The sequence below is a fragment of the Melozone crissalis genome, unplaced genomic scaffold (genome assembly GCF_028551555.1).
Source record: "Melozone crissalis strain CALT ecotype California unplaced genomic scaffold, PUWL_Pcris_2 ptg000009l_1, whole genome shotgun sequence".
In the NCBI taxonomy this organism is placed as follows: Eukaryota; Metazoa; Chordata; class Aves; order Passeriformes; family Passerellidae; genus Melozone; species Melozone crissalis.
The window spans coordinates 21327053-21351591 of NW_026535787.1; the positions used below are offsets into that span (position 1 = coordinate 21327053).

The following is a 24539-nucleotide window of genomic DNA, read 5'->3' on the forward strand; positions in this document are numbered from 1 at the left end:
ACTAAAAATACAGTAACAAATGCCCACGGTCTTGCCTTAGAACCAAAAAGCTGAGCAATGTAGACAACCATATGCAACAGTGAGACACATGAAGTAAAAAGATTTCAGATTCCACCAGAAAGGGTTGTCAAGGCAGATATCAAGTCAGACTAACATATAACATAGACACACTCAAAACCTTCATTTTATCTCACAAGAATACATATGCTAGAAATGTTCTGCTTATTTACTATTCCTGATGTGTGTGACAACATGTCTGCTTAGCAACTTGCAGACGAAATACATTCCTCTACTTCCTCTCCAGTGAGAGACCTCTGAATTTCATTGACGTTAGTGAGACTGTGTATACAGCAAGGGATTTAAGGATGATAAGACTGCAAGAATAAAGATCAACAGCTGCATGGTACTCTAAAAGTATTCAACTATTCTTGCTTTAAAAATAGCATGATTGCAATGAGAAGAACTCAGGAGGGTGGTGGAGGGTGAGGTGGGAAGGGAGGACAGAGGGGAGGGGGAACAAAATGCACTGAATTCTCATCACTGAAGAATGGTGAAAAAAACCACCAAAAAAAGAATAAATAGAAACATAACCAATGTCCCTGTGCCAGTGAATCCTTGGTTATAACCCAAGATCTCACCTAAAAGTAATAAATTCAAGGTGAAAGGACATCTCAGACACCACAAATTGCCAGAACACTACAAAGCAGCTGATGCTCTGCTGAATGCAGTAACTGTGTTGCACACTGAAACCTTGGGCCCACAATTGTTGCTGTTGATAGTGCTCATTCACATTTATGCTGCTGAGATTTTGACAGGACCACATGCACTAAATTCTGACCATGCTACAAGACTGCATTTTTTTCGTTTGTTCTCCTGGCTTTCTGGTCATCACTACGCAAGCTGCAAACAGATAGTTTAAAAACAATGCATGTTAGAAGGCAGGGATTCTTGCCCTCTCTTTGAGATCACACAATCTGTGACGAACAGGACAAAACAAAGAACAGATCAAAACAAAATCCTCATTTTTGGCATGAAGAAAGACAAGCATGGAGAATTTCAGCCACATGGGAATTTAGCTCTGTAAAATACTGCATAATGATTACATCAAGAGGCTTTGATTACTGTAAAATACAATGATACGTGCACTTCTAACAGCATTGGAAATCCTAAATGGTTACACAAGCCTTTCATGTTTATTCATCAAATATTTAAAATACAGCATAGTACAAAACATTTAACTAGTTTGCTTTGAGAGCAATTTACTGTGCTCTTCCAGCAAAAATTTGCTCAAGAAGATAAAGTCTCACATTACGTCCAGTGCATATGTTTCTAACGTTATTTTTTAATAGAATTATTTCCTCAGCTTTAGTTTTTAGGTACAAAGTTTCAAATGTAAACATTTACTGGTACAAGCATGGCTGTAACTATAAAAGACACTTTTATGAGGCACACGGCAGAGGAAGAAAAATCTGTTCTAACAGATTGAATTTGCTGCTTTCAATTTCACAGAGCACACACTCCAAAACCTCCAAAGAAAAATCTGTTTCCAACCTCTGAGTACCTGCTCTCATAGCACAGAAGCAAGGGCAGACTTACCACTGCTCCATACACCTTTCTTTCCATCTTTTCAGTCCTGATGGGATACTTTGCTCTGTTTTACATCAATCTCTACAAAGGCTGCAATGTCTACAAACCCTTCAGAAGGGGTAAGCAAGGAAGGAGATAGGAGGTGGGGTAGCCCCACATGTTAGGAAGGGCTCTGATTGTCTAGAGCTGGCACTCAAGGAGAAAAAGAGAGTTTGTGGCCCTTGGAAGAAAGGGAAAGCAATGCAGGAGGACTACAAGGATTCCATTAGCTTATACAGGGAGAAAATTAGAAAGACCAAAGGCTAGCTGACATTTCATTTGGCGTCTGCCATCAAAGACAGTAACAAATGTTTCTATAAATACGTTAGCTATAAAAGGAGGGCTAAGGAGAACCTCATCTTTTATGGATGCAGAGACACACAGAGACAAAAGAGGAGGGAAAGGCTGAGGTACTTCAAATGCCTTCTTTGCTCCAGACTTTAAGAGCAAGGCCAGCTGTTGTCTGGGTACCCGTGCATCTGAGCTGGAAGAACTGATCAATAAATGAAAAATTGACAACAAATAAAAAATGACCAATGAGAACAAACAAATCTCATCCTTGAAGTGACTCTAAAATTTCCATGTTGCTGCATTTAGCTCAAGGAAATCCTTCACCCCTGTGGTGCCTGGGCTCCCTAGGAGGGCTTCAGTATCCAGCACCAGCCATCCCTCCTGAGGGATGAGCAGCTCCTCCAGTGCCTTGTCCAGTAAAATTTACAGGAAAATGCAATCATTTACTAATTCGTTCTTTTCTTCCTAAGCAGTTTTCAAGGCAACCCTTTAAACTCTCAGAGAATACCATTAGTCTCATGGCTAGGTACTTGTACAAACCTTTGCCCAAATGTCAGCTCTTAGAACAAACCTTTGCCTGATGTGAGGCTGCAAATAACATATGATTGGCAGAGTAGGTGGAAAAGGAAAAGAAAAGAGAAAATTACCAAACAGTAGGTTACAATTTTCCCTGAAGATACAGGAAGAGGGAGGAGTTTTCCTCAATAAGAAAAGAAAAAAAAGTAATAAAAGGGTAGGAGAAAAAGTAGTAGATAGTTTCAAAGGGAGAAAGATTTTTGCAAAACCAAATCCTCCCACTAAATTTTCAAAGGTGAGGTGCAAAGAGCAGTAAGGCTACAAATGGACTTTAAGCCTATAACTGTAACTTGACCAGTCTTGACACTTCTCCTCAATTCTCTTACAGATAGACTAAGATATATGAAACCTATTTGTACCTCAGCCACTTCAAAGAAAGAATTTATATCAATATAAACCCAAAGAAAAGTCAGTAGTTTGACTTTCCCGTTTTGCATCCAAGACTTTTAAAAAATACGGAAACAACTGACAATACTTTAGGGGGATTCAACGTGCAGGTGCCTCGAAGAATCAAAAGACATTCCTCTCCTCCTCCTAATAATGATGTTTAGTAAGAACATCTAGCCTGATGCAAAAGGAAAACTAAATCTATCATCAAATATATATTTATGAAGAAAATAGATGATTTTGCAGAGAAAGATGAGCATCTAAAGCTTTAATGCAAGTACTTCTGTGGGTAGGACTGTAGCAGACTATAGTACTGCTCTATTACGGAGAATGAGATAATAGGAGTTTCTAGTTTAAGGCAATATTTCTCTGCAAATCCTGCAGAGACAGCAGGGAACACAACTGATAAAGGGAAGACTTAGGTGTTTTTGTCTTTAAACAAAGTATAACACTTTGCTTCAGCTTTTGAAGATAAACTGTTTCGGTATTTTTAGCATTGGCAGGAATGAGGGACTGTGTGCACTGTGGTGCAGGCAGAGAACGGGAAGGCGAGGTAGAGATTTCACATTGATCTCTGCCAATGCATTTTACACACTGCCCTGCAGCACTCCTGGTGCTCCAGTGTCCCCTCAGCAGAGATGGCAAAGGCACAAGGACCAAACTGCATGGTGGTGGTGGTGTAACAGGGATCAGTGCCCACAGGGGAACACAGAACGCTGTCACTTCAGATTTGGCTTAACTCAAAACGCCTCTGTCGTGATGGACAGGCCTCATTTTCCAGCTCACCCCAGCAGGATTCAATTTTAACAGGGGCGCTTGCAAAATCAAGAAACACACAAAGCAAAGCCTTTTGCAAAATATCATTCCCAGTGAACAGGTTTAATAGAAAATTTAAACCCCAAGAGTTAAAAGACAAGTTATTTAAAGCCTGAGTAATCTTAAATTGCCACTTTACAAGATATATTCCCATATCAAAAACAGAACTTCTAGCCCCACTACTTCTAAGATTATCAAATGAGTCGAATTTTATTCTGAGTGATTAAGATGAGATTTGGGGAGTGAAAAAAGGGAGACCGGACTGTCAAATGCAATATTTTAACAGCATTTTATACATCCAGTTTCTCCTTGCCCTCAGGAGATAACACTGGAGTGGCTGTGTGTAACTTTCAGTACCGCACATGAATTCCAATAGTAATATCCATCCAAAGGAGATTATCTTTGAAGGGATGACGCAAAGATCAGATATAGAAAGTTCCCAGCAGGTACAGAAAGTTGCTCCTGCCTCTGTTCCCAGCACTTGTCCATGTGTGGATGAAAAAGAAGTGGCCAACTCACTGGGTATGAGGTTAATTCTTGCTGCAGGATAGACATATTCCAAACAAAGAACAACACCCACTGCCTCCCATATGAGGAGCAGAGGAGGAGGAGGAGTCCACACTGAGTAGACTTCTCTCAGTGGAACACAAAACCATCAGCTTTGTATTCTCTGTGGCTCTGCCACGCAGCAGTGGTACCTGACTCGTGCTATGCAGTATTGTCCCAGAGAATGAGCCCAGCTTCAGCTCTAAATCTTGCCAGACCAAGCTGGGCTAACCTACATGCCTATAAGAAAGGTAAGAACAGCATGCCTGTGCAAAAGTGGGATAGAGGTAATTTTTCAATGATTTATAAGCCTATAATTCTGATCTTATTTGACAATGACATAGAACAGGTACAGCCCCAGCATTACAACAAAACCCAACTTTATAAAATCCTAAAGACAGTGTAGCTCAAGCCAGCAAAACATAAATTTGCCCACGGCAATATGAGAAGAAAAATCTTTGTGATGTAGAAACAGATGTCACTATACATTTCTCACAATATGGCATTACCCACCGATCTGTATGCGTGGCTTCGCTGGAAATATTTAAAGGATATTTCATAAGCATTTCAACTACGTTGTTCTGAGTATATCTAAGTGAACTGGGAATGCCATAGTCTTTCTTAAAAGTTTCTATTTACGTGAAAACTTACACTAACTTAGAAAGACTAGTCAAAACAAACAAAAACCCCCCTTTCATCAACCTAAAAAGCCGCAATAACAGAAAATCTGACACAGCCAAGATACAATGATGATCAACATCAGACAGAGAAGCATAAAAAGGGAGAAGTGCGGTCAGAACATTCCAGGTGTCAAGCAGAGTGAATGTGATCCCAGCTGCACAGTATTTCAATGTAATTAAACCATACTTCTTACATAATGTAAGTGAAGTGACAGTCAAGAGTGAAGCAACTAAAAGCTTTCTGGTACAGGAATACTAGCATTGAAAGGTAGTTTTCAAGATTTTTTTTTTTTTAAAAGAGCAGGCCAAAAATAAATTCTGGTTTTTTCTCAATGAGGAGCATCTTCTTTCACTTTAATATTATCACTTGTGTGCACAACTCAAGAAGTATTTAGTTAGTTTTCTATTATAGTAAAATTCCAGCAGATTTGAAAATGAGAGCAAATTCTCTTGTATAGTCAGAGCCAGGTTTAACAAAACCCAAGAAAATGCTTTACCCAGTGATGTACTCACTGCCCTTTTCCCACCTTCTCTACAGTCTTCTATTTGTGGTAGTAAAATCCTGCTGAGTTTAATTCATGCACAGAATTCACTTCTTATAGTTGCATCAAAATAAATAAGAAAAGTTCAAGTATTTATTTGTGACAAGGGATATTAACTACTTTGAGCTCATTAACTGAGGCAAGCAGTAGCACAGCCCTGATGCTGTGGGAATTATTGCTGTAACACGATTTCTGCAGAACAGCTCACAGTCCAATCCAAGGTTTATTTCTGCTACAAATGCCCAATGATTTGAGCTCACATCTGCTCTGGAGCACAGCCTGGAAGAGCAGGGCATGCCTAGCAGGCCTGGATTCCCCCCCACCCAAAACTGGATTACCTGTCCGTTTGGAGGAATGGTGGGACTACATTTGGCAGCTGTAATACGTGGCAGCACTTTTTGAGGAACAGGAAAGCCAGCTCTGCTGCAGACTGGAGAATCAGAGCTGTGACACCACAGCCCTGGGAGCAGTTTCACTGCCAAAGGGACATGTCCAGTTTCTTTGGTTTGATCTCCAAGCATGGAGATCCGTGCTGTTGCAGCTACGCTGGTAATGATATCAAATTATAGCTCATTTGAACCTGACTCTTATGAGCCTACATAAACATCCAGACTTGAAAAAAAATCACCCAAACTAATAGAAAGCATGATGGTTTCTAATTAATTACAGGTAAGAAAGTCAAGTTATAGCATGACTGAGATTCTGGGATGTAAACAGAAGTGGAAATATTGCCACAGATGAAGTTGCAACTAGGGTAGCCTGGGGTCATTCACATATGCTGCAGCTCATCTTGATTTAAATCTTACATCTTATTTAATTTTTTATTGCCTACATCCAGCTTAAAATGGTTGAGTAGTAAAAAATGCTAAATGTATGTAAATCAGAGATGAGATTAATACTTGCCCCCACAAAAAGGTCCTACAGCACAGATCTAGAATGTTTCACATAGGAACAATACAAATGCTACGACAAAAGAGAAAGGTATTATCTCGTGATTTACAAGCTACATCAGTGGGATTCCCTGGGAGAGACTCTAGTCCTGAACTACAATTGTAAGGAACAGTTACAGAAAGTTCTTACAGCTTTGCAAAAAGCTTATCAAGTTCTATTAGTTCTCTAGGGTAGATCTTCTCTTTCATAAGTGGCAGTAGAGGAGCCTGGAGCTAGAAAAGCAGTAACACAGGGAAAAGTACTACCAACCCAGTTCACTTTTATCACTTACTGATAGGATATTATTTTCCAGCATCTGTCAGTCAAAATGAAACTGGAAGGGAAGGACAAAGTCCAACTCCATTAACTCAATGCCTGTTACCTGTCCACAGGTGACAACTCTATTGAAGAAACAGCAGATCCCATTTTAAGTCCCTGTAGTCTAATCCAACACCAAATTTAAATAAATACATTATAAAATGCATCTACATGTCCCTTCCCTTCTTAAACAGAGAAGAAATTCAGATTTGATGCTTAAGACACTCCACATATTCCCATGAAAGAGCACAGTGAGGGGACAGAACCAACCTGCTGGCTCACAAAGGTTGAAAATTTAAACAAATAGATCAATAATTTTCTACCTGGAAAAATTACAAGTTCTCAAAACATAGAACTTTACTTTTGTAAGCAGCTCAAAGACAGTCTCAAGCTTCAAATCATGTCCTCGATTACCTTCTTATAGATAATGAACATATATACAGCCAGGACAGAAGCTTGCACTTGCTTTCATCATGCTGGGTGCCAACTACAGAGCAATTCAGTCAATTCAACACAGGTGTCAACGTGGCCATTCTTGATTTCTGAGAGCAAACTAATCAGCTGGACTCCAGCCTGCTGCAGAAGAAAAATACACATCTCCCACAGGTCCTGTTATGACATCTAGCTCTGTCCTAGGCTAAGACAAAGGCTTAGCCCTTGTCTAAGGCTGTCTTGGATTATCTGGAACACATCAAATAGTACTCAAGCTCTTTATTTGGCAGTTTAACCACTCAGATTGTTCCTCTGACCTCCATGTATCAGCCCAAGTGAGTAACTCCCAAGAATAAAAAGCTGACTCTGTATTCAAGAATATACAACACTGGAACCCCAAATGATTCACCTTTAGCTGTAGAGTTTGGACTGCTACAAATCAAGAACAAAAGCAGCAACAGAAAGCTGCAGGTATCACCACCCAAGAGATTGAATATGAGTAGCTCTCTCCCAAGTTACAGGCTCTACTGTCATTCTGGTTTATGCAGAGAAGTAAAATATCATCAGAAATATATTTCTGAAAAGTTATTCACAGCAGTGCTATCAGAGTCTATTCCATGTGTTCTCTGCTCTCAAAAAGCACAGCAGAGCAGTCTTTTCTTTGCCAGGAATACCTGTGCTGACTCATGTAACCAGTTAAAAAGCCAGTAGCAAAAAGCCCACCTTAAGTGCATGGTTCTCTTTCTCTAGTCTCTAACATATCAACAACAGATGAAGTAGATTTTAGGCACAAGAGAACAACAAAACCAATTGTACATCAAACCATCTCCCCAATTTGCTAATGAGAGCTGAAGAACAACACAGCAAGAAACTCATTCCTCAGTCAGATCTGTGCAAGGACTGAAGCAAAGCGCTTACCGTGTCTTGGGATTTATCTTTGACATCGTAGACCGTGAGTTTTATTTTAGTTTCCTCATAGATGGGGTATTCCAGTGGGAAGGTCACACCAGTCAGAAACAGAGGATCTTTTGTACCCTGTGCAACATGGGCAAACACTCAGTAAGGACAACTGAGCAATGTGAAGGGTGTCACTGTGGAGGTACAGAAACCCAGAGGGTGCCAGCTGTCTACAGCAGAGAGATGGAAACAGCTCAGTTTTATTACCCAATCAAAGAGAAAAAACAAACAGCCTTAAAACTTTATCAGGAAAGCTAAAAACAAACAAGCAAAACCCAAACAAAACTACAAGAACTTCCTGGAAAGTTTTTTTAACTGGGGAGGATATGAAGTGCTTCAGAGGCAGAGCCTGCTATCACATTTTTAAACAGCTCAGCCAGTACCAGGTTCTGGAATACAACCTATAATAACCAAAAAACCTTTCTTACTCCCTCAACACTTTTTGAAAGTACCAAAATTTCATCTTAATTTAGATGAACTAAGGATTTAACATGCACACACATACAAAAAAGAGCAATCTTCATTAAGCCACAATACTAAGTGTATAGAAATGCTACAGAGACTCTCAGTATTACATTAAGGATACTGATTTTGTGGAGAGGGGATTGAAATATTCCTCTTTAGGCTGTACTGCTATAAAATAAAATTCCTCTGCTTTGAAACATTATGATTACACTTAAAAACTGTACACAGAACTAACTATATCATAGCTAAAGATGTACAATTAAATGAATAATACAAAACATTATTTATAATTTCTTAATGTTTAATTACACCTAATTGCCAAAGGTTACCAGGTGTGTATCATTAAATTTTCCATGAAGTAATTTAAAAAAAAAAAAAAAGGCTTGTGCACGACAAAGGTAATTTATCTTATGGATTAACTTTCTGTGACCCTGCCTTGCCCTCCACCAAAGCTTGACTACAAAGCCAAGAACCTTGATAAAACAAATTCAGGAATTTATTGAGGTCTAGGACATTGTATTAGGAAATGCATCAACTTCTATTTAAAAGAATACATAGTTATCTATCCATCTTTTGCACAACATCATTCCAGACAGTCTGCAATGAGACATCCTGATCAGATACAAGATATTTGAATTAAATAGTTTCAGGATGGTTGAGGGCTGAAACCATAATAATTTAATTAGTAGTTGGTTGAAAGTAATCACACAAAGACCTCATGAAATACTCTCATTGTATTTAAGAGTTAAAACAAGCCTCTGGTGAAATCATGTGTGTGTTTACCATGAGACTTTCCTGCTCTTAATGAATCTCCCCTGTAAGTTAAGCAAGTTACATCTACATTGCTCACCCTTCATTTTCTCTGAACTACTTTTGGTGTTTCTGACACCAATGCTTACAGGGCAAAGTCAGGACTAGCAAAGCAGCCTCAGACAACTTTTGTTGTCACGTATGGTACCAATTACTAATTCTTACATGTAAAGTCACAGACATTACATACACACATTTCTTTCCCAAATTATAGATCTAGAGTAATATTTTTCAAATTGCAAAAGCATCAGCTCTTTAATGGCAAAAATAGAACAAAAAACAAATAGGATAACAGGCCATGTAATACACCTCTGCTTTTCTGCATTTAAAAATACTTTCCAAACTCACTATACTCTTAATTAAGTTTTATTTTGCATTGCCTTGTCCCTTCATGAGAGCAACTATTCCCTGTTTCATTCTAAACCTGTGTCTGGAGAATTGGAATATTCTCCATGCCTCCACTTGGAACAACAGAGCTTTCATGAGAAGCCAAGTGAATTTCTGTTTAGCCTGGTTAAATGCCAAGAACTACAGCACACTTCAGTATGCTTTACTAACTGCCAGGGTGTGCTTGTCTTACCTGGCACTATGCACCAACTTGTTTTATTCCTAACTCACTTTCTAAGGAAGAAATGAGCAATGGAACAATCAGCATGTTAATTGAGTAAGGAAGACTCTCACCTCCACGATTTCAGTGCTCGAATACCGCGCGGCAATGTGCTCTGCTGGATGCACCACTGAGACCTGGACAAACGTGCTCAGCTTCCGATCACGGGTAGCAGCCACTAGATCCTTGCACGCTGGAGACAGTGCAAAATCAAAATGAAATACTCAAAAGCAAACTCCAGGAAAGTGCTGTCAGCGGCACAGGACAAAGCAGACCATGCTCCAGCTCCAGATTAAATCTCCAGAGACGAGTCCATTTAACAGAGGAAGTCCCTTGGAAGTAACCTACCGAAATAGGAAGTCACATGCCACAGAACTGAGCTGAGGTCTCCTTTCCACTGAAAACATTTGCAGCTTCTGCAAAGCTCCCTGCCAGAGGCTCATCAGCCCCAGCCCACCAGTGTGCATGCGCATACGCTGCAATAGTAAGGAATTTTACAGAAGTACTCATTTCATTTGCCCACAAAATCTCTTTTAGCAGCCTTATTGGATCTTCTCTTGTCTGACAATTTCCCCAGTTACACAACCTTTTCAAACACATTCTAAAACAGCTAATTGCTACCAGTGGTTAAGCTGGTTTCTATCGTTTGTTACTACTTGTGAACTTAGAGCTAGTTGTCAGGTATAAATCTACATACCTAAAAGCAGGCAGCAACAATCAATTCTTTTGTCAGGGTATACAAATGAGAAATGCATTCTGCCTATGTGGCATCATTCTTAAAACTCATTCTACCTCAGAGAGAAATTCTGTTCTAATAATTCACTTTTATCCTGGACTCAGAGTCCCTTACCATGAGATCATTCTTTACACTTCCACACCTTATGCTTTCAAAATGAAAGGGTCAAAGCACTGAAGAAAAAGAAGGAAGGAAGAAATAAATAAACGCATCATCAGCTACTCCACAGAAGGGACACAGATTAATGAGCCATGCATTGAAATATATATCTATTTTATATATATATATATATATATATATATATATATATATATATATATATATATATATATATACAGGAATATACAGCAGTGAACCCTGCTGTGGGATCTACCCAGTGCTTTCTGCAGGGCAATAAACTATCCTGGGCTCCCAGAAGCCTGAGGCAAGCAAAGACAAGACCATGGTCCAGAGAAGGTAACTGTCAAGAAAGAGCTGACAGTATTTTCTATGAGCCTACATTGCCTACCAGGGGCTTCCTCAAGTGCAGCTGACCTTTACCTTTCCAAAAGGTGAGTCAGATTATCCTCACAGCAAGCAAGCTTGGTCTGATGAGAAACCAATGCTACAAAAGCTCTGATACATACAAAAGGCCAAGTCAGCTTGTTTTACACCTTTTTTTTTTTCCTTTGGGCTTGAACCTGCTGCTGGAGTAAATAAAAGGAAAACTCCCTGAAGCTTTTTCACTACTCTTTTATTACAGTTAAGAGAGGCAGGGAGACAATTAAATCTAACCTTCAGAGATTAAAGTTTTTGCTTTAGCCCAAATTGCCAATGAAATCTCCTGGTATATAGTTTCAAATTGACCCCTATTTTAATTTGGCAGAAAAAGTGGGATAAGCATAAAAGTTTGTGCATGATGAAGCCTTCACAAAAGAGCTGATGTAACAGCACCAGGCTCAAACAGCGAGTTGCCAGCAAGTCTTTGCTGCTAAGACTCACTGCCTTATTAAAATGACTGAATACTAGCACTACTTGACATCATCTTAAAAATTACAGTAGACATCGTGCAAAGCAGTTGTCAAAGCACAAAAGGCTCAGCAGACACCTTCTGACGCTCTTTGACTTTGTCCTCTCTAAAGCTGATCACGAGTAGTAGCAGATCACTGAGATTTCCAAATACAGCCAGTTCCCCCCACAGAACCTGACCTCATGCCACCATACAACCCTTAAATACTGCACTCCATAATCATTTTTTTAGAATGTAGCACAGTTTCAGAGGAATGGCAAGAGAGCTCATGTTCACCAGAGGCTGGAACAGAGAGACAGTCCAATTTTTCACACCTACCACACAGGAAGGCTAGCTGGCTCACAACTCACTAGAATGCAACAAAAGTGAGAAAAACAAAGACACACAGAGACACCTAGGAAAAACAAAATCAGACCCCCAAAAAACCTTATCAGTGTCTCTGGTAGGAGCTCTGCAGCCGAACTCTTGGAAAATGTACTACCGCATGATGAATCGAGGCAAAACCCTCACAAATAATCATTTGATCTAGTTGTGTCTTGTCTCAAATACATTATCTAGATGTGACTAAATCTTTTAGCTGCCAAGAGCACAGGCTTTTATGCTACTGAGAAACCATTAACAATAGGAAGAAGATTTGCACTAAGTGGTCACCACCTTGCTGCTATCTGAACATAGGAGGCAATTTATTTCCATGACAGTACTGCAATCCAGTCATTAGATTATTTTTCCTGTAAAAAGGTGGCCTAGCAGCATGATCTTGACTTTCATTGGACAGAGCTAACAGAAAAATAACTCATCTGCATATCTCCAGTAGGGAGGATCAGCACAAAGCATCAGAACTCTTTGGGAAACACTGGTGCAGAGGATAAATGAAATTAAATGAAACCTGCATCTACTTCGATAACAGTGTTATTTATCTCTACTGTGACACTGGACTAGTGTTGTTCACCACTCTCCTTTCAGTCAGAGAGGATATTCAATAAAGTTATCCCAGTAAAGAACACAGAAGTTGCCAGTTTGAGCCACAGTACATCACTTCCCTTCAAAACAACCCAAATTAAAAGTTTCACAAAACAAAAGGACTACTTTTAAGCTGATGCCAAAGAATAGAAGCTTGTTATATCCTGTTCACAGCCTGGCAAGCTCCACAGCCCCATGCTGCATTATCGCCCTTTCAACAATTTTACTATCAGCACCTTAGGTCTTCAAAGAAACAAAGTGGACAAAGTGAAACATTACGCAGTTAGGAAAGTATGCTATATATTTAAACAAGTTTGTTAGGTATTAGAGGCATGCCCCTCAAAGAGAAACTGATAAAAACACAAGCATGGAAGGCGTTCTGAGGCTGTTTCCTTAACTGCAAATGTAGCATCGTGAGAGCAGGTAACAACATCAACTCACTTTCCACCATAACCTACCCCCAAGCAGACACAGGTTATGTTGCTTCTCAATGCTTCAGAATGTCTGAATTAACTCTGGAAAAATTCATCGACAAAACACAGTGAAATGAAGCACCAGCTTGTACTTACATGCCAAAAGTATATGAATCTACTCATTGTGACTGTTGACTCCGAGTGTAAAAGCCTGAGTCATCCATTCCCCGGTGACCAAACCTCTGCTGAGCCTATCAGCGTACAAGGAATGTTTAAGGAAGAACTGCATTAAGAATAACTTATGCTTTAATATCAACAAAGAAAAAAAGTTAGGATAGCAGGAAGAAACAAATCCTCTACTGATATTTCACTGTTCTCTGTGCTGCACTGACAGGATGGCTATGCCCTCTGCCCTTCTGAGTGTGTGCCTACACAAAGAAATGAAAGACTGGTTACTGTTTCCTCATGGGACCTTGGAGGATTTTTGAAAAATGTTATTTCTATATTGGAAGAGAGTACAGAGAGAAAAACTAAAAAAAACCTATTAGTATATAACAGTAAGAAGAAAGGAAACAAACAAAACCCAAAATAGAAATGGCCTGGAAATTCACCATCTACCTTCCCTGAAACTGTAACACTTCTGACCAGGCATTTTGCACTGTCTGCTCCAAGCACAAAGCCCACTGGAGCAAAAAAGAATTAGTCTGGCAGAGAAACAGAGAGATGCAGCCTCTCCCAGAAATGGAAAAGATCCAGTAGCCAGAACAAACAACACGGGCAGCGGGAATGAAAGACATTCCCAGCTCAGAGTTGTTTGGGAAATGAGCCAAGAGGGATATCAAAAATTGGGAAATGGCATTGAAACGGAATCGTTTATTTTTGCTAGTGAGGAAAAATACAGTACACTGGTGAACGTCTCCTCATACTCTGGATTCACACAATGTATGTATCAGCCCATATCACAGCGTGCAAGGTAGCTCTTTCTTTAACCAGGGACAAACACCTTTTCCCCACAGTTTCATTTCTTCCCATATTCCAAACCAAAACAGATTCCAGGGGCTGGCTAGGAACAGGAATTCACAACACAGCCCTGTTGTCTCCAGGGTATGCTATTTTGTACGCTGTCCAAACAACAAAAAATGAGTAGCATCTGATGGCAAGGGGCATGGGAAAAGCCTGTGCCTCACATGCACATATATATGTGAAGGTAATGTTCAAATTTTTACTCATTCATCGACAGCGCAGAAGCATTATTATCCCAGAGCAACTTAGTTTATAAACAATAATGTACAGTCTGTCTTGATAAACTGATCAGTAAGGTGTAGCTATTCCTTAGTGGGCAAAAGGACCTGATAGAGAAGGGAATGCCAGACTTGGCAATTTGCAATGTGGACTCCCAGAATAATTCACCATGCAAGACTAAATGGATGTGGCCACAAAACTTATAATGCCCATGCTATCACAAAATGAGAGCACAGTTACACAGCCATGCAACAGGTATGCATTAGGAGGGACACCTTTTAATTGTAGCGACCAAAATAGATGCTCAGACTCAGGTGAACTCTATCATGAAAAGAAACTCAGGGCAACAGAAAACTACATTGGAGCATATATACAAATAAGTAAAGATCCATTGATTTTTACCCATGGAGACATTCAAGATCACTGTTCCTGTCTCTAGGGGTGAGAGGCTTCTATAAAAATAATAAATCTCTTCTCCAGAACATACGGCTGGTTGCCAAAGTAACCTAGTTATATTTTCAAGGAAAGGTACATACATAAAACAATTAGTATCCTTCAGGGAGGTATGTAACGAACAGCAGGAAGAAAATTTCTACCAGTAATCCAAGGAGAAAGATGATAGGGAAGTCTTACCAAATTAATCATTAAAAAAAAAATAATCTCTAAGACCTACAAGTACAGGTTTTGGGGGAATAAACCCCCACAAGCACAAAACAATATTAACAGCACTAACCATACATAATCTATCAGTATGCTGCCCAAAAAACCTCAGCCATTAGCCACTTAATTTGCAGGTAAAAGAACATGATTATTTATGAGTCACTGAAGTAAGATACACATGAATGCTGCTGGGGAGAAATGCTGTACGCTGGTAAGGGATCATGCCCATGAGTGGAGATGCCAGCTGCACTCATCATCTCATTTGCAGATGAAGCAATTAATGTGGTTAGAATCATCAGGGTGCAACCCAGAGGTGATCTCTCTCAGACCAAGGTTAGAATCACCAGGGTGCAACCCAGAGGTGATCTCTCTCAGACCAAGGTTAGAATCACCAGGGTGCAAACCAGAGGTGATCTCTCTCAGACTAAGGTTAGAATCACCACCAGGGTGCAAACCAGAGGTGATCTCTCTCAGACTAAGGTTACAATCATATGTGTTCAGCACCCATCCAGTGCTATTCACATTTGTTGTGCATTGATCTGCTGCTAACGTCAGACAATCGGTTCCTGCACATCCACAACCTTCCTCCAGCTTTATTTACAGTTGTGAGAACTGAGTTCCATCATCTTCATGCTCTAGGCTTCAGCTACACAACAGCAACATGAGGAGAACTTAGAGCTTGGCTTAGAAAAGCTCCTCAAGTAATGAAACAAACTGGTTTTGATCAAAATTTTTAAACTTCTGTAATTTTTGAAAATGCGTCTGAGAATACGCATCTGCTTATTGCTTTCAAGTAATTGCGAAAAGATATTTTTTCCCAAGAAGATTTCCTTACTGAGCACATTGTGACTCTAATAGCACAGCAAGCTTTCTCAGAGATGCAGCAGACTTGTGACAGCAAGGCAGATCTCTTGCTGTTTGCTTTAGGCTATCAATTACCCTCTTTCCTTCTGTTCAAAACTATTCTACACAAGGCACGAGCTCCTAATGATATTTAGGCTCTTCTCTTCAGTTTTCTAGTGAGAGAAATTAAGAAAGAAGGGGGCAGGGGCTTGAAGCCTTACAAAAACTTGCTATACATTACTAATCAAAAATACATCCATATCAAAATAAATTTTGATACTGCAATTCCAATGCTGCAATTTATTTTGGGGTTGCTGGTATTTCAGAACACCACCAAAGGGTTTGAATCGTCATGGAAACAGAGCTAAACACCATTTTCTCCTTCCCCTTCTCCTAATATTGTCATATCAAGTATCTAATGACAAAGTAATCTTGCTGTAGTTTCTCTCACAGATTTCTAGCTATCCAAAAAAGAGAGCGGTTACAAGTTAAAGTACCAAATGAAGAATCAGAACATCTGCAAATGGTAAGCAGAATTCCATTATTCTGTGAACTATTACCTTCTTCATACCATAAGCTTATACTGGTAATCACTTCATCTGAAATAAGATGATGAGTGCAGCTGGCATCTCAACAAAAATCACTAAGGACCTATAACAATTTATTTCAGATTTCATTTAAAATATATAGTCTTCTGTTTACTAACATTTGACATCTCTTTGGAAATAAAATAAATGTAAAAAAAAAACATCACCAACACCACAAGAAAATGAAAAGAAACAAAAGTGCCATGGATTGAAAGCATCTTAAACATGTCAAGTATTTCATTGTAGATGATCTGTGATCCAAATACTTCTTCCACCTTAGAGAGGGACAGAACAATTCTTCCATATAACGATGGTTTAAAATTCTATCAAGCAATGTTTTGTGCTGAAAAGATCTCACCTATTTTTTTCTGTTTTTCAAAGAAAATATTCCTAGACATACAAGACGTGAGAACTAAGTAATTTTAAAGAAACAAATGAAATGAAAATGATTTGTAAATCCAATTAAATGAAAAGCTGTCTTTTAAATAGGAGCTAAATGTTCAACAGAATTTTTGTACCAGGCATTTGAACGATTGCACCAGCTCCTTTGCCCATAAAGAGAGGCATTTAGCATTTCAGTCTTTTCCAAGGTGTTCATGATCTGCTATGCTGATCTCTGTGTGTGCCTAGGTGGGTGTGGAAGGGAGGGCATGTGAAGGGGAGTGTGTAGGTTTGCTTAACTCTTGTTGTGGCAGATTCATGCCTCAGCTCCACATTTTGTTTTAGAAAGGTCACACAGAGTGGATATGAAGTTTACTATCAACAAGAGATCAATTCCCAAACCATCCATTTGACTCTACCTTATAAATCATGTGCTTTGTTGCATATTTGATCAAACATACTTTCAAGCCAGATGGAGGAAGGAGAATGTGGGAATCCCTCCACCGTCTTGCGACTTTTATGCAAGTAGGTTTTCAAGAAAATCATCCTTTCTCTTTTAAATATGTCTGGAACAGGCATGATGGTGGTGTCAACCTGTTGGAGTTTTTGTTGCTGGGAGAAGTTGTACAAAAGGATTGGTTTTTCCATTGAGCAGTTAGTGAAACCAGCGCAGGAATACACTGGAAATTCAACTGGGGGTTCCTTTTCCCGCAGACTACTTCCAGAACGAGCTTGTCCGCTGAAGCTGACTCTTTTGCTCTCTTTTTGTTTCTTTCCTATTTTCTTGGCTTCTTTGCCACTATCTAGACAAATTTGGAACTTTTTCCCCAACTCAAATGGTTTCAATAGTCTGAGAGTGATAATACATTTTTACAAGGAATTTTTAAAATCTTTCCTCGAGTTAAGAAAGTCAAGGACTTAGGTCTTTTTCTTCCCTTATCAATATTGCAATGAAATTCATAAATAAAGACCAACTCTTTCTTTTTGTTTTTAACCCAAGTAGATGATTCCCATCCATTCCTCCATTTTGTGGACCAATATTTGCAATTCTGATGTCAGTTGTCACTTCTTAACAGTAGACATTCTGTGACTATGTTGACAACACTTTGGGTGAAGATCCTAACTGGTCTTAGATACACATGGGGAGAAATTTGCTCAGCCAGTGTCAGTCTAATGCACGCGTATCAGAAGATCTTTCTGTAGCTGGGAATTTTCCCCTGAAAGGGATTCAGTTAGGGAAGAGATACTTGTCCCAGAGTTTTATATTCTTCTTGAACACTGCTTAAGGAACTTCGATCCCATGTCCATTTGGATCTCTGTCTGCACAGAACTTTGTCATGCCAGTGCTTGAAGTGCATCTCCAAGAGAATTCAGTAGCACAGAATGAATGAGAGTGGAAGGGCTTGGTGGGGCTAACCAGATCCAACCCCCCTGCTAAACCAGGATACCTAGAGCCTCTTGCCCAGGATTCTATCTGGGTGTACTTTTAATGTCTTCAAAGATCCAGGCTCCACAGTCTTTCTGGGCAGTCTGTGCCGTGGTTCAGTCACCCTCACAGTAAAAAAATCATTTGGTGATGTTCAAAGGCAATCTCCTGTATTTCAGAGGGTGCCCACTGCCTCTTGTCTTTTCACTCAGCATCACTGAAAAGACACTGGTTCCCTCCGCTTAGCACTATTGCTTCCGGTATGTATGTGTGCTGCCATGTAGAGAAATGCCAAAAACCTCCCTGAGGCCCAGGCAGTCAAAATTCCATTCATCTACCAGTCGATTCATCAGAGGAGTTTAAAAACATGTTCAGCATAAAATTCTCCCGGAAAATCCATGCTGACTACATTAGTATGTCGCATTCCATGTGCCTGGCAAGGCTTTCAAGGAATAACTGCTCCATAAACTTCCTGGAGATAAAAAAGAGGCTGGCTGGTTCGGACTCGTCTGAGCACTCCTAATTGCCTTCTTTGAAGATAGGTGTCATTTGCTTTCATCCAGGCTTGAGCGTCTCTTCTCGTCAACATCTTAGCAAAAAGTTTTTCCACTATGTATGGCAAGGAGAAACTGTGCCAGCACAGAAAACATCTCCCATCGTGTTCTAGAGCTTGCACGAAGGTCTGCCAAGTGTTTTGAAAGCAGAGAAAGAAAGTTGTCCAAAACAGCCTGCAATCGACTATTCATATGATTGGAAAAGTCAGGAGAGTGGTAAGGTACTGTTTTGTATCAGTTGGCAAGCGGCGCACAAAATCGCAGTGTTGTACAGCTTGTTTCATCACCTTTGCGAAGCTGCCGCTCTCTCCGGCTCCCGGAGGCGGAGGAGCGGCTTCTTCGCGCAAAGACGATTCTGCCGCTCACAGTGCTCTGCGGAGTGCGACTTCTGCCAAAGGACGCCCGGGAGAGGCGCTTAGCTCCGCAAAGCATCGTACCTTCGTCTGCAGCGTCTCTTCTCGTCTACATCTTAGCAAAAAGCTTTTCCACTATGTCTGGCAAGCAGAAACTGTGCCAGCACAGAAAACATCTCCCATCGTGTTCTAGAAGTTACACGGAGGTCTGCCAAGTGTTTAGCAAGCAGAGAAAGAAAGTTGTGCAAAAGAGCTTCCAATCGAATGTTCATGTGATTAGAAAAGGCAGGAGAGTTGTAAGGTACTGTTTTCTATCAGTTGGCAAGCTGCGCACACAATCGCAGTGTTGTACAGCTTGCTTCTTCACCTTTGCGAAGCTGCCGCTCTCTCCGGCTCCCGGAGGAGAAGAAGCGCCTTCTTAGCGCAAAGACGATTCTGCCGCTCACAGTGCTCGGGCGGAGTGCGGCTAGTGCCGAAAGACGCCCGGGAGCGGCGCTAAGCTCCGCACAGCATCGTACATTCGTCTTTAGCGTCTCTTCTCGTCTACATCTTAGCAAAAAGCTTTTCCACTCTGTCTGGCAAGGAGAAACTGTGCCAGCACAAAAAACATCTCCCATCGTGTTCTAGAAGTTGCACGGAGGTCTGCCGAGTTTTGTGCAAGAAGAGAAAGACAGCTGCCTAAAACAACTTCCAATCGAATGTTCATGTGATTAGAGAAGGCAGGAGAGTGGTAAGGTATTGTTTTCAATCAGTCGGCAAGCTGCACACACAATCGCAGTGTTGTACAGCTTGCTTCTTCACATTTGCGAAGATGCCGCTCTCTCCGGCTCCCGGAGGCGAAGAGGCGGCTTCTTCGCGCAAAGACGACTGTGCTGCTGACAGTACTCTGCGGAGTGCGGCTTCTGCCGAAAGACGCCTGGGAGTGGCGCTTACCTCCGCACAGCATCGTACCTTCGTCTGTAGTATCTCTCGCCGTCAACATCTTAGCAAAAAGCTTTTCCACTATGTCTGGCAAGGAGAAAATGTGCTAGAACAGAAAACATCTCCCATCGTGTTCTAAAAGTTGCACGGAGGTCTGCCGAGTGTTTTGCAAGAAGAGAAAGACAGTTGCCTAAAACAGATTCCAATCGAATGTTCATGTGATTAGAGAAGGCAGGAGAGTGGTAAGGTACTGTTATCTCTCAGTTGGCAAGCTGCGCACACAATCGCAGTGTTGTACAGCTTGCTTCTTCACCTTTGCGAAGCTGCCGCTCTCTCCGGCTCCCGGAGGAGAAGAAGCGGATTCTTCGTGCAAAGACGATTCTGCCGCTCACAGTGCTCTGCGGAGTGCGGCTACTGCCGAAAGACGCCCGGGAGCAGCGCTAAGCGCCGCACAGCACCGTACCTTTGTCTTTAGCCTCTCTTCTCGTCTACATCTTAGCAAAAAGCTTTTCCACTCTGTCTGGCAAAGAGAAACTGTGCACGCACAGAAAACATCTCCCATCGTGTTCTAGAAGTTGCACGGAGGTCTGCCGAGTGTTTTGCAAGAAGAGAAAGAAAGTTGTCCAAAACAGCTTGCAATCGAAAGTTCATGAGATTAGAAATGGCAGGAGAGTGGTAAGGTACTGTTTTCTCTCAGTTGCCAAGCTGCGCACACAATCGCAGTGTTGTACAGCTTGTTTCATCACCTTTGCGAAGCTGCCGCTCTCTCCGGCTCCCGGAGGCAAAGAGGCGGCTTCTTCGCGCAAAGACGATTCTGCCGCTCACAGTGCTCTGTAGAGTGCGGCTTCTGCCGAAAGACGCCCGGGAGCGGCGCTTAGCTCAGCACATCATTGTACCTTCGTCTTTAGCGTCTCTTCTCGTCTATATCTTAGCAAAAAGCTTTTCCAATATGTCATGCAAGCAGAAACTGTGCCAGCACAGAAAACATCTCCCATCGTGCTGTAAAACTTGCACGGAGGTCTGCCGAGTGTTTTGCAGGCAGAGAAACAAAGCTGTCCAAAACAGCCTCCAATCGAATGTTCATGTGATTAGAAAAGGCAGTAGAGTGGTAAGGTACTGTTTTCTCTCAGTTGGCAAGCTGCGCACACAATCGCAGTGTTGTACAGCTTGCTTCTTGAGCTTTGCGAAGCTGCCGCTCTCTCCGGCTCCCGGAGGAGAAGAAGCGGCTTCTTCGCGCAAAGACGATTCTGCCGCTCACAGTGCTCTGCGGAGTGCGGCTACTGCCGAAAGACGCCCGGGAGCGGCGCTAAGCTCCGCACAGCATCGTACATTCGTCTTTAGCATCTCTTCTCGTCTACATCTTAGCAAAAAGCTTTTCCACTCTGTCTGGCAAGGAGAAACTGTGCCAGCACAGAAAACATCTCCCATCGTGTTCTTGAAGTTGCACGGAGGTCTGCCGAGTTTTGTGCAAGAAGAGAAAGACAGTTGCCTAAAAGAGCTTCCAATAGAATGTTCATGTGATTAGAGAAGGCAGGAGAGTGGTAAGGTACTCTTTTCTGTCAGTCGGCAAGCTGCACACACAATCGCAGTGTTGTACAGCTTACTTCTTCACATTTGCGACGATGCCGCTCTCTCCGGCTCCCGGAGGCGAAGAGGCGGCTTCTTCGCGCAAAGACGACTGTGCCGCTGACAGTGCTCTGCGGAGTGCGGCTTCTGCCGAAAGACGCCTGGGAGCGGCGCTTACCTCCGCACAGCATCGTACCTTCGTCTGTAGGGTCTCTCGCCGTCAACATCTTAGCAAAAAGCTTTTCCACTATGTCTGGCAAGGAGAAACTGTGCTAGCACAGAAAACATCTCCCATCGTGTTCTAAAAGTTGCACGGAGGTCTGCCGAGTTTTGTGCAAGAAGAGAAAGACAGTTGCCTAAAACAGATTCCAATCGTATGTTCATGTGATTAGAGAAGGCAGGAGAGTGGTAAGGTACTGTTTTCTCTCAGTTGGCAAGCTGCGCACACAATCGCAGTGTTGTACAGCTTGCTTCTTAACCTTTGCGAAGCTGCCGCTCTCACCAGCTCCCGGAGGAGAAGAAGCGGATTCTTCGTGCAAAGACGATTCTGCCGCTCACAGTGCTCTGCGGAGTGCGGCTACTGCCGAAAGACGCCCGGGAGCGGCGCTAAGCTCCGCACAGCATCGTACCTTTGTCTTTAGCCTCTCTTCTCATCTACATCTTAGCAAAAAGCTTTTCCACTCTGTCTGGCAAAGAGAAACTGTGCACGCACAGAAAATATCTCCCATCGTGTTCTAGAAGTTGCACAGAGGTCTGCCGAGTGTTTTGCAAGAAGAGAAAGAAAGTTGTCCAAAAGAGATTGCAATCGAAAGTTCATGAGATTAGAAATGGCAGGAGAGTGGTAAGGTACTGTTTTCTCTCAGTTGGCAAGCTGCGCACACAATCGCAGTGTTGTACAGCTTCCTTCTTCACCTTTGCGAAGCTGCCGCTCTCTCCGGCTCCCGGAGGCGAAGAGGCGGCTTCTTTGCGCAAAGACGATTGTGCCGCTCACAGTGCTCTGTAGAGTGCGGCTTCTTCCGAAAGACGCCTGGGAGCGGCGCTTAGCTCAGCACAGCATCGTACCTTCGTCTTTAGCGTCTCTTTTCTTCTACATCTTAGCAAAAAGCTTTTCCAATATGTCTGGCAAGCAGAAAATGTGCCAGCACAGAAAATATTTCCATTCGTGTTCTAGAAGCTGCACGGAGGTCTGCCGAGTGTTTTGCAAGCCGAGAAACAAAGCTGTCCAAAACAGCTTGCAATCGAATGTTCATGTGATTAGAAAAGGCGGTAGAGTGGTAAGGTACTGTTTTCTCTCAGTTGGCGAGCTGCGCACACAATCGCAGTGTTGTACAGCTTGCTTCTTCACCTTTGCGAAGCTGCCGCTCTCTCTGGCTCCCGGAGGAGAAGAAGCGCCTTCTTCGCGCAAAGACGATTCTGCCGCTCACAGTGCTCTGCGGAGTGCGGCTACTGCCGAAACACGCCCGGGAGCGGATCAAGGCTCCGCGGAGCATCGTACCTTCGTCTGTAGCGTCTCTTCTCGTCTACATCTTAGCAAAAAGCTTTTCCACTATGTCTGGCAAGGAGAAAAAGTGCCCGCACAGAAAAAATCTTCCATCGTTTTCTAGAACTTGCACGGAGGTCTGCCGAGTGTTTTGCAAGCAGAGAAAAAAAGCTGACAAAAACAGATTCCAATCGAATGTTCATGTGAATAGAAAAGGCAGGAGAGGTGTAAGGTACTGTTTTCTCTCAGTTGGCAAGCTGCGCACACAATCGCAGTGTAGTACAGCTTGCTTCTTCACCTTTGCCAAGCTGCCGCTCTCTCCGGCTCCCGGAGGAGAAGCAGCAGCTTCCTCGCACAAAGGCGATTGTGCCGCTCACAGTGCTCTGCGGAGTGCGGCTTCTGCCGAAAGACGCCCGGGAGCGGTGCTTAGCTCCGCACAGCATCGTACTTTCGTCTGTAGCGCCTCTTCTCCTCTACATCTTAACAAAAGCTTTTCCACTCTGTCTGGCAAGGAGAAACTGTGCCAGCACAGAAAACATCTCCCATCGTGTTCTAGAGGCTGCACGGAGGTCTGCCGAGTGTTTTGCAAGAAGAGAAAGAAAGTTGTCCAAAACAGCTTCCAATCGAATGTTCATGTGAATAGAAAAGGCAGGAGAGTGGTCAGGTACTGTTTTCTCTCAGTTGGCAAGCTGCGCACACAATCGCACTGTTGTACAGCTTGCTTCTTCACCTTTGCGAAGCTGCCGCTCTCTCCGACTCCCGGAGCCGATAAGGCGGATTCTTCGGACAAAGACGATTGTGCCGCTCACAGTGCTCTGCAGAGCGCGGCTACGGACGAAAGACGCCCGGGAGCGGCGCATAGATCCGCAGTGCATCGTACCGTCGTCTGTAGCGTCTCTTCTCCTCTACATCTTAGCAAAAAGCTTTTCCAATATGTCTGGCAAAGAGAGGCAGTGACAGCACAGAAAAAATCTCCCATCGTGTTCTAGAAGTTGCACGGAGGTCTGCCGAGTGTTGTGCAAGAAGAGAAAGAAAGTTGCCTAAAACAGCTTGCAATCGAATGTTCATGTGATTAGAGAGGGCAGGAGAGTGGTACGGTACTGTTTACTGTCAGATGCCAAGCTGCGCTCACAATCGCAGTGTTGTACAACTTGCTTCTTCACCTTTGCCAAGCTGCCGCTCTCTCCGGCTCCCGGAGGCCAAGAAGCGACTTCTTCGCGCAAAGACGATTCTGCCGCTCACAGTGCTCTGCGGTGTGCGGCTTCTGCCGAAAGAGGCCCCGGAGCGGGGCTTAGCTCTGCAGAGCACCGTACCTTCGTCTTTAGCCTCTCTTCTCGTCTACATCTTCGCAAAAAGCTTTTCCAATATGTCTGGCAAGCAGAAACTGTGCCAGAACAGAAAACATCTCCCATCGTGTTCTAGAGC

General features: G+C 42.3%; 1 pseudogene; it reads right to left on the reverse strand.

The window, feature by feature from the left end:
• The window catches only part of LOC128933315 (inositol polyphosphate 4-phosphatase type II-like), a 130951-nt pseudogene extending 106962 nt beyond the window's left edge, over positions 1 to 23989 (reverse strand).
• Between the last annotated feature and the right edge of the window lie 550 nt (positions 23990 to 24539).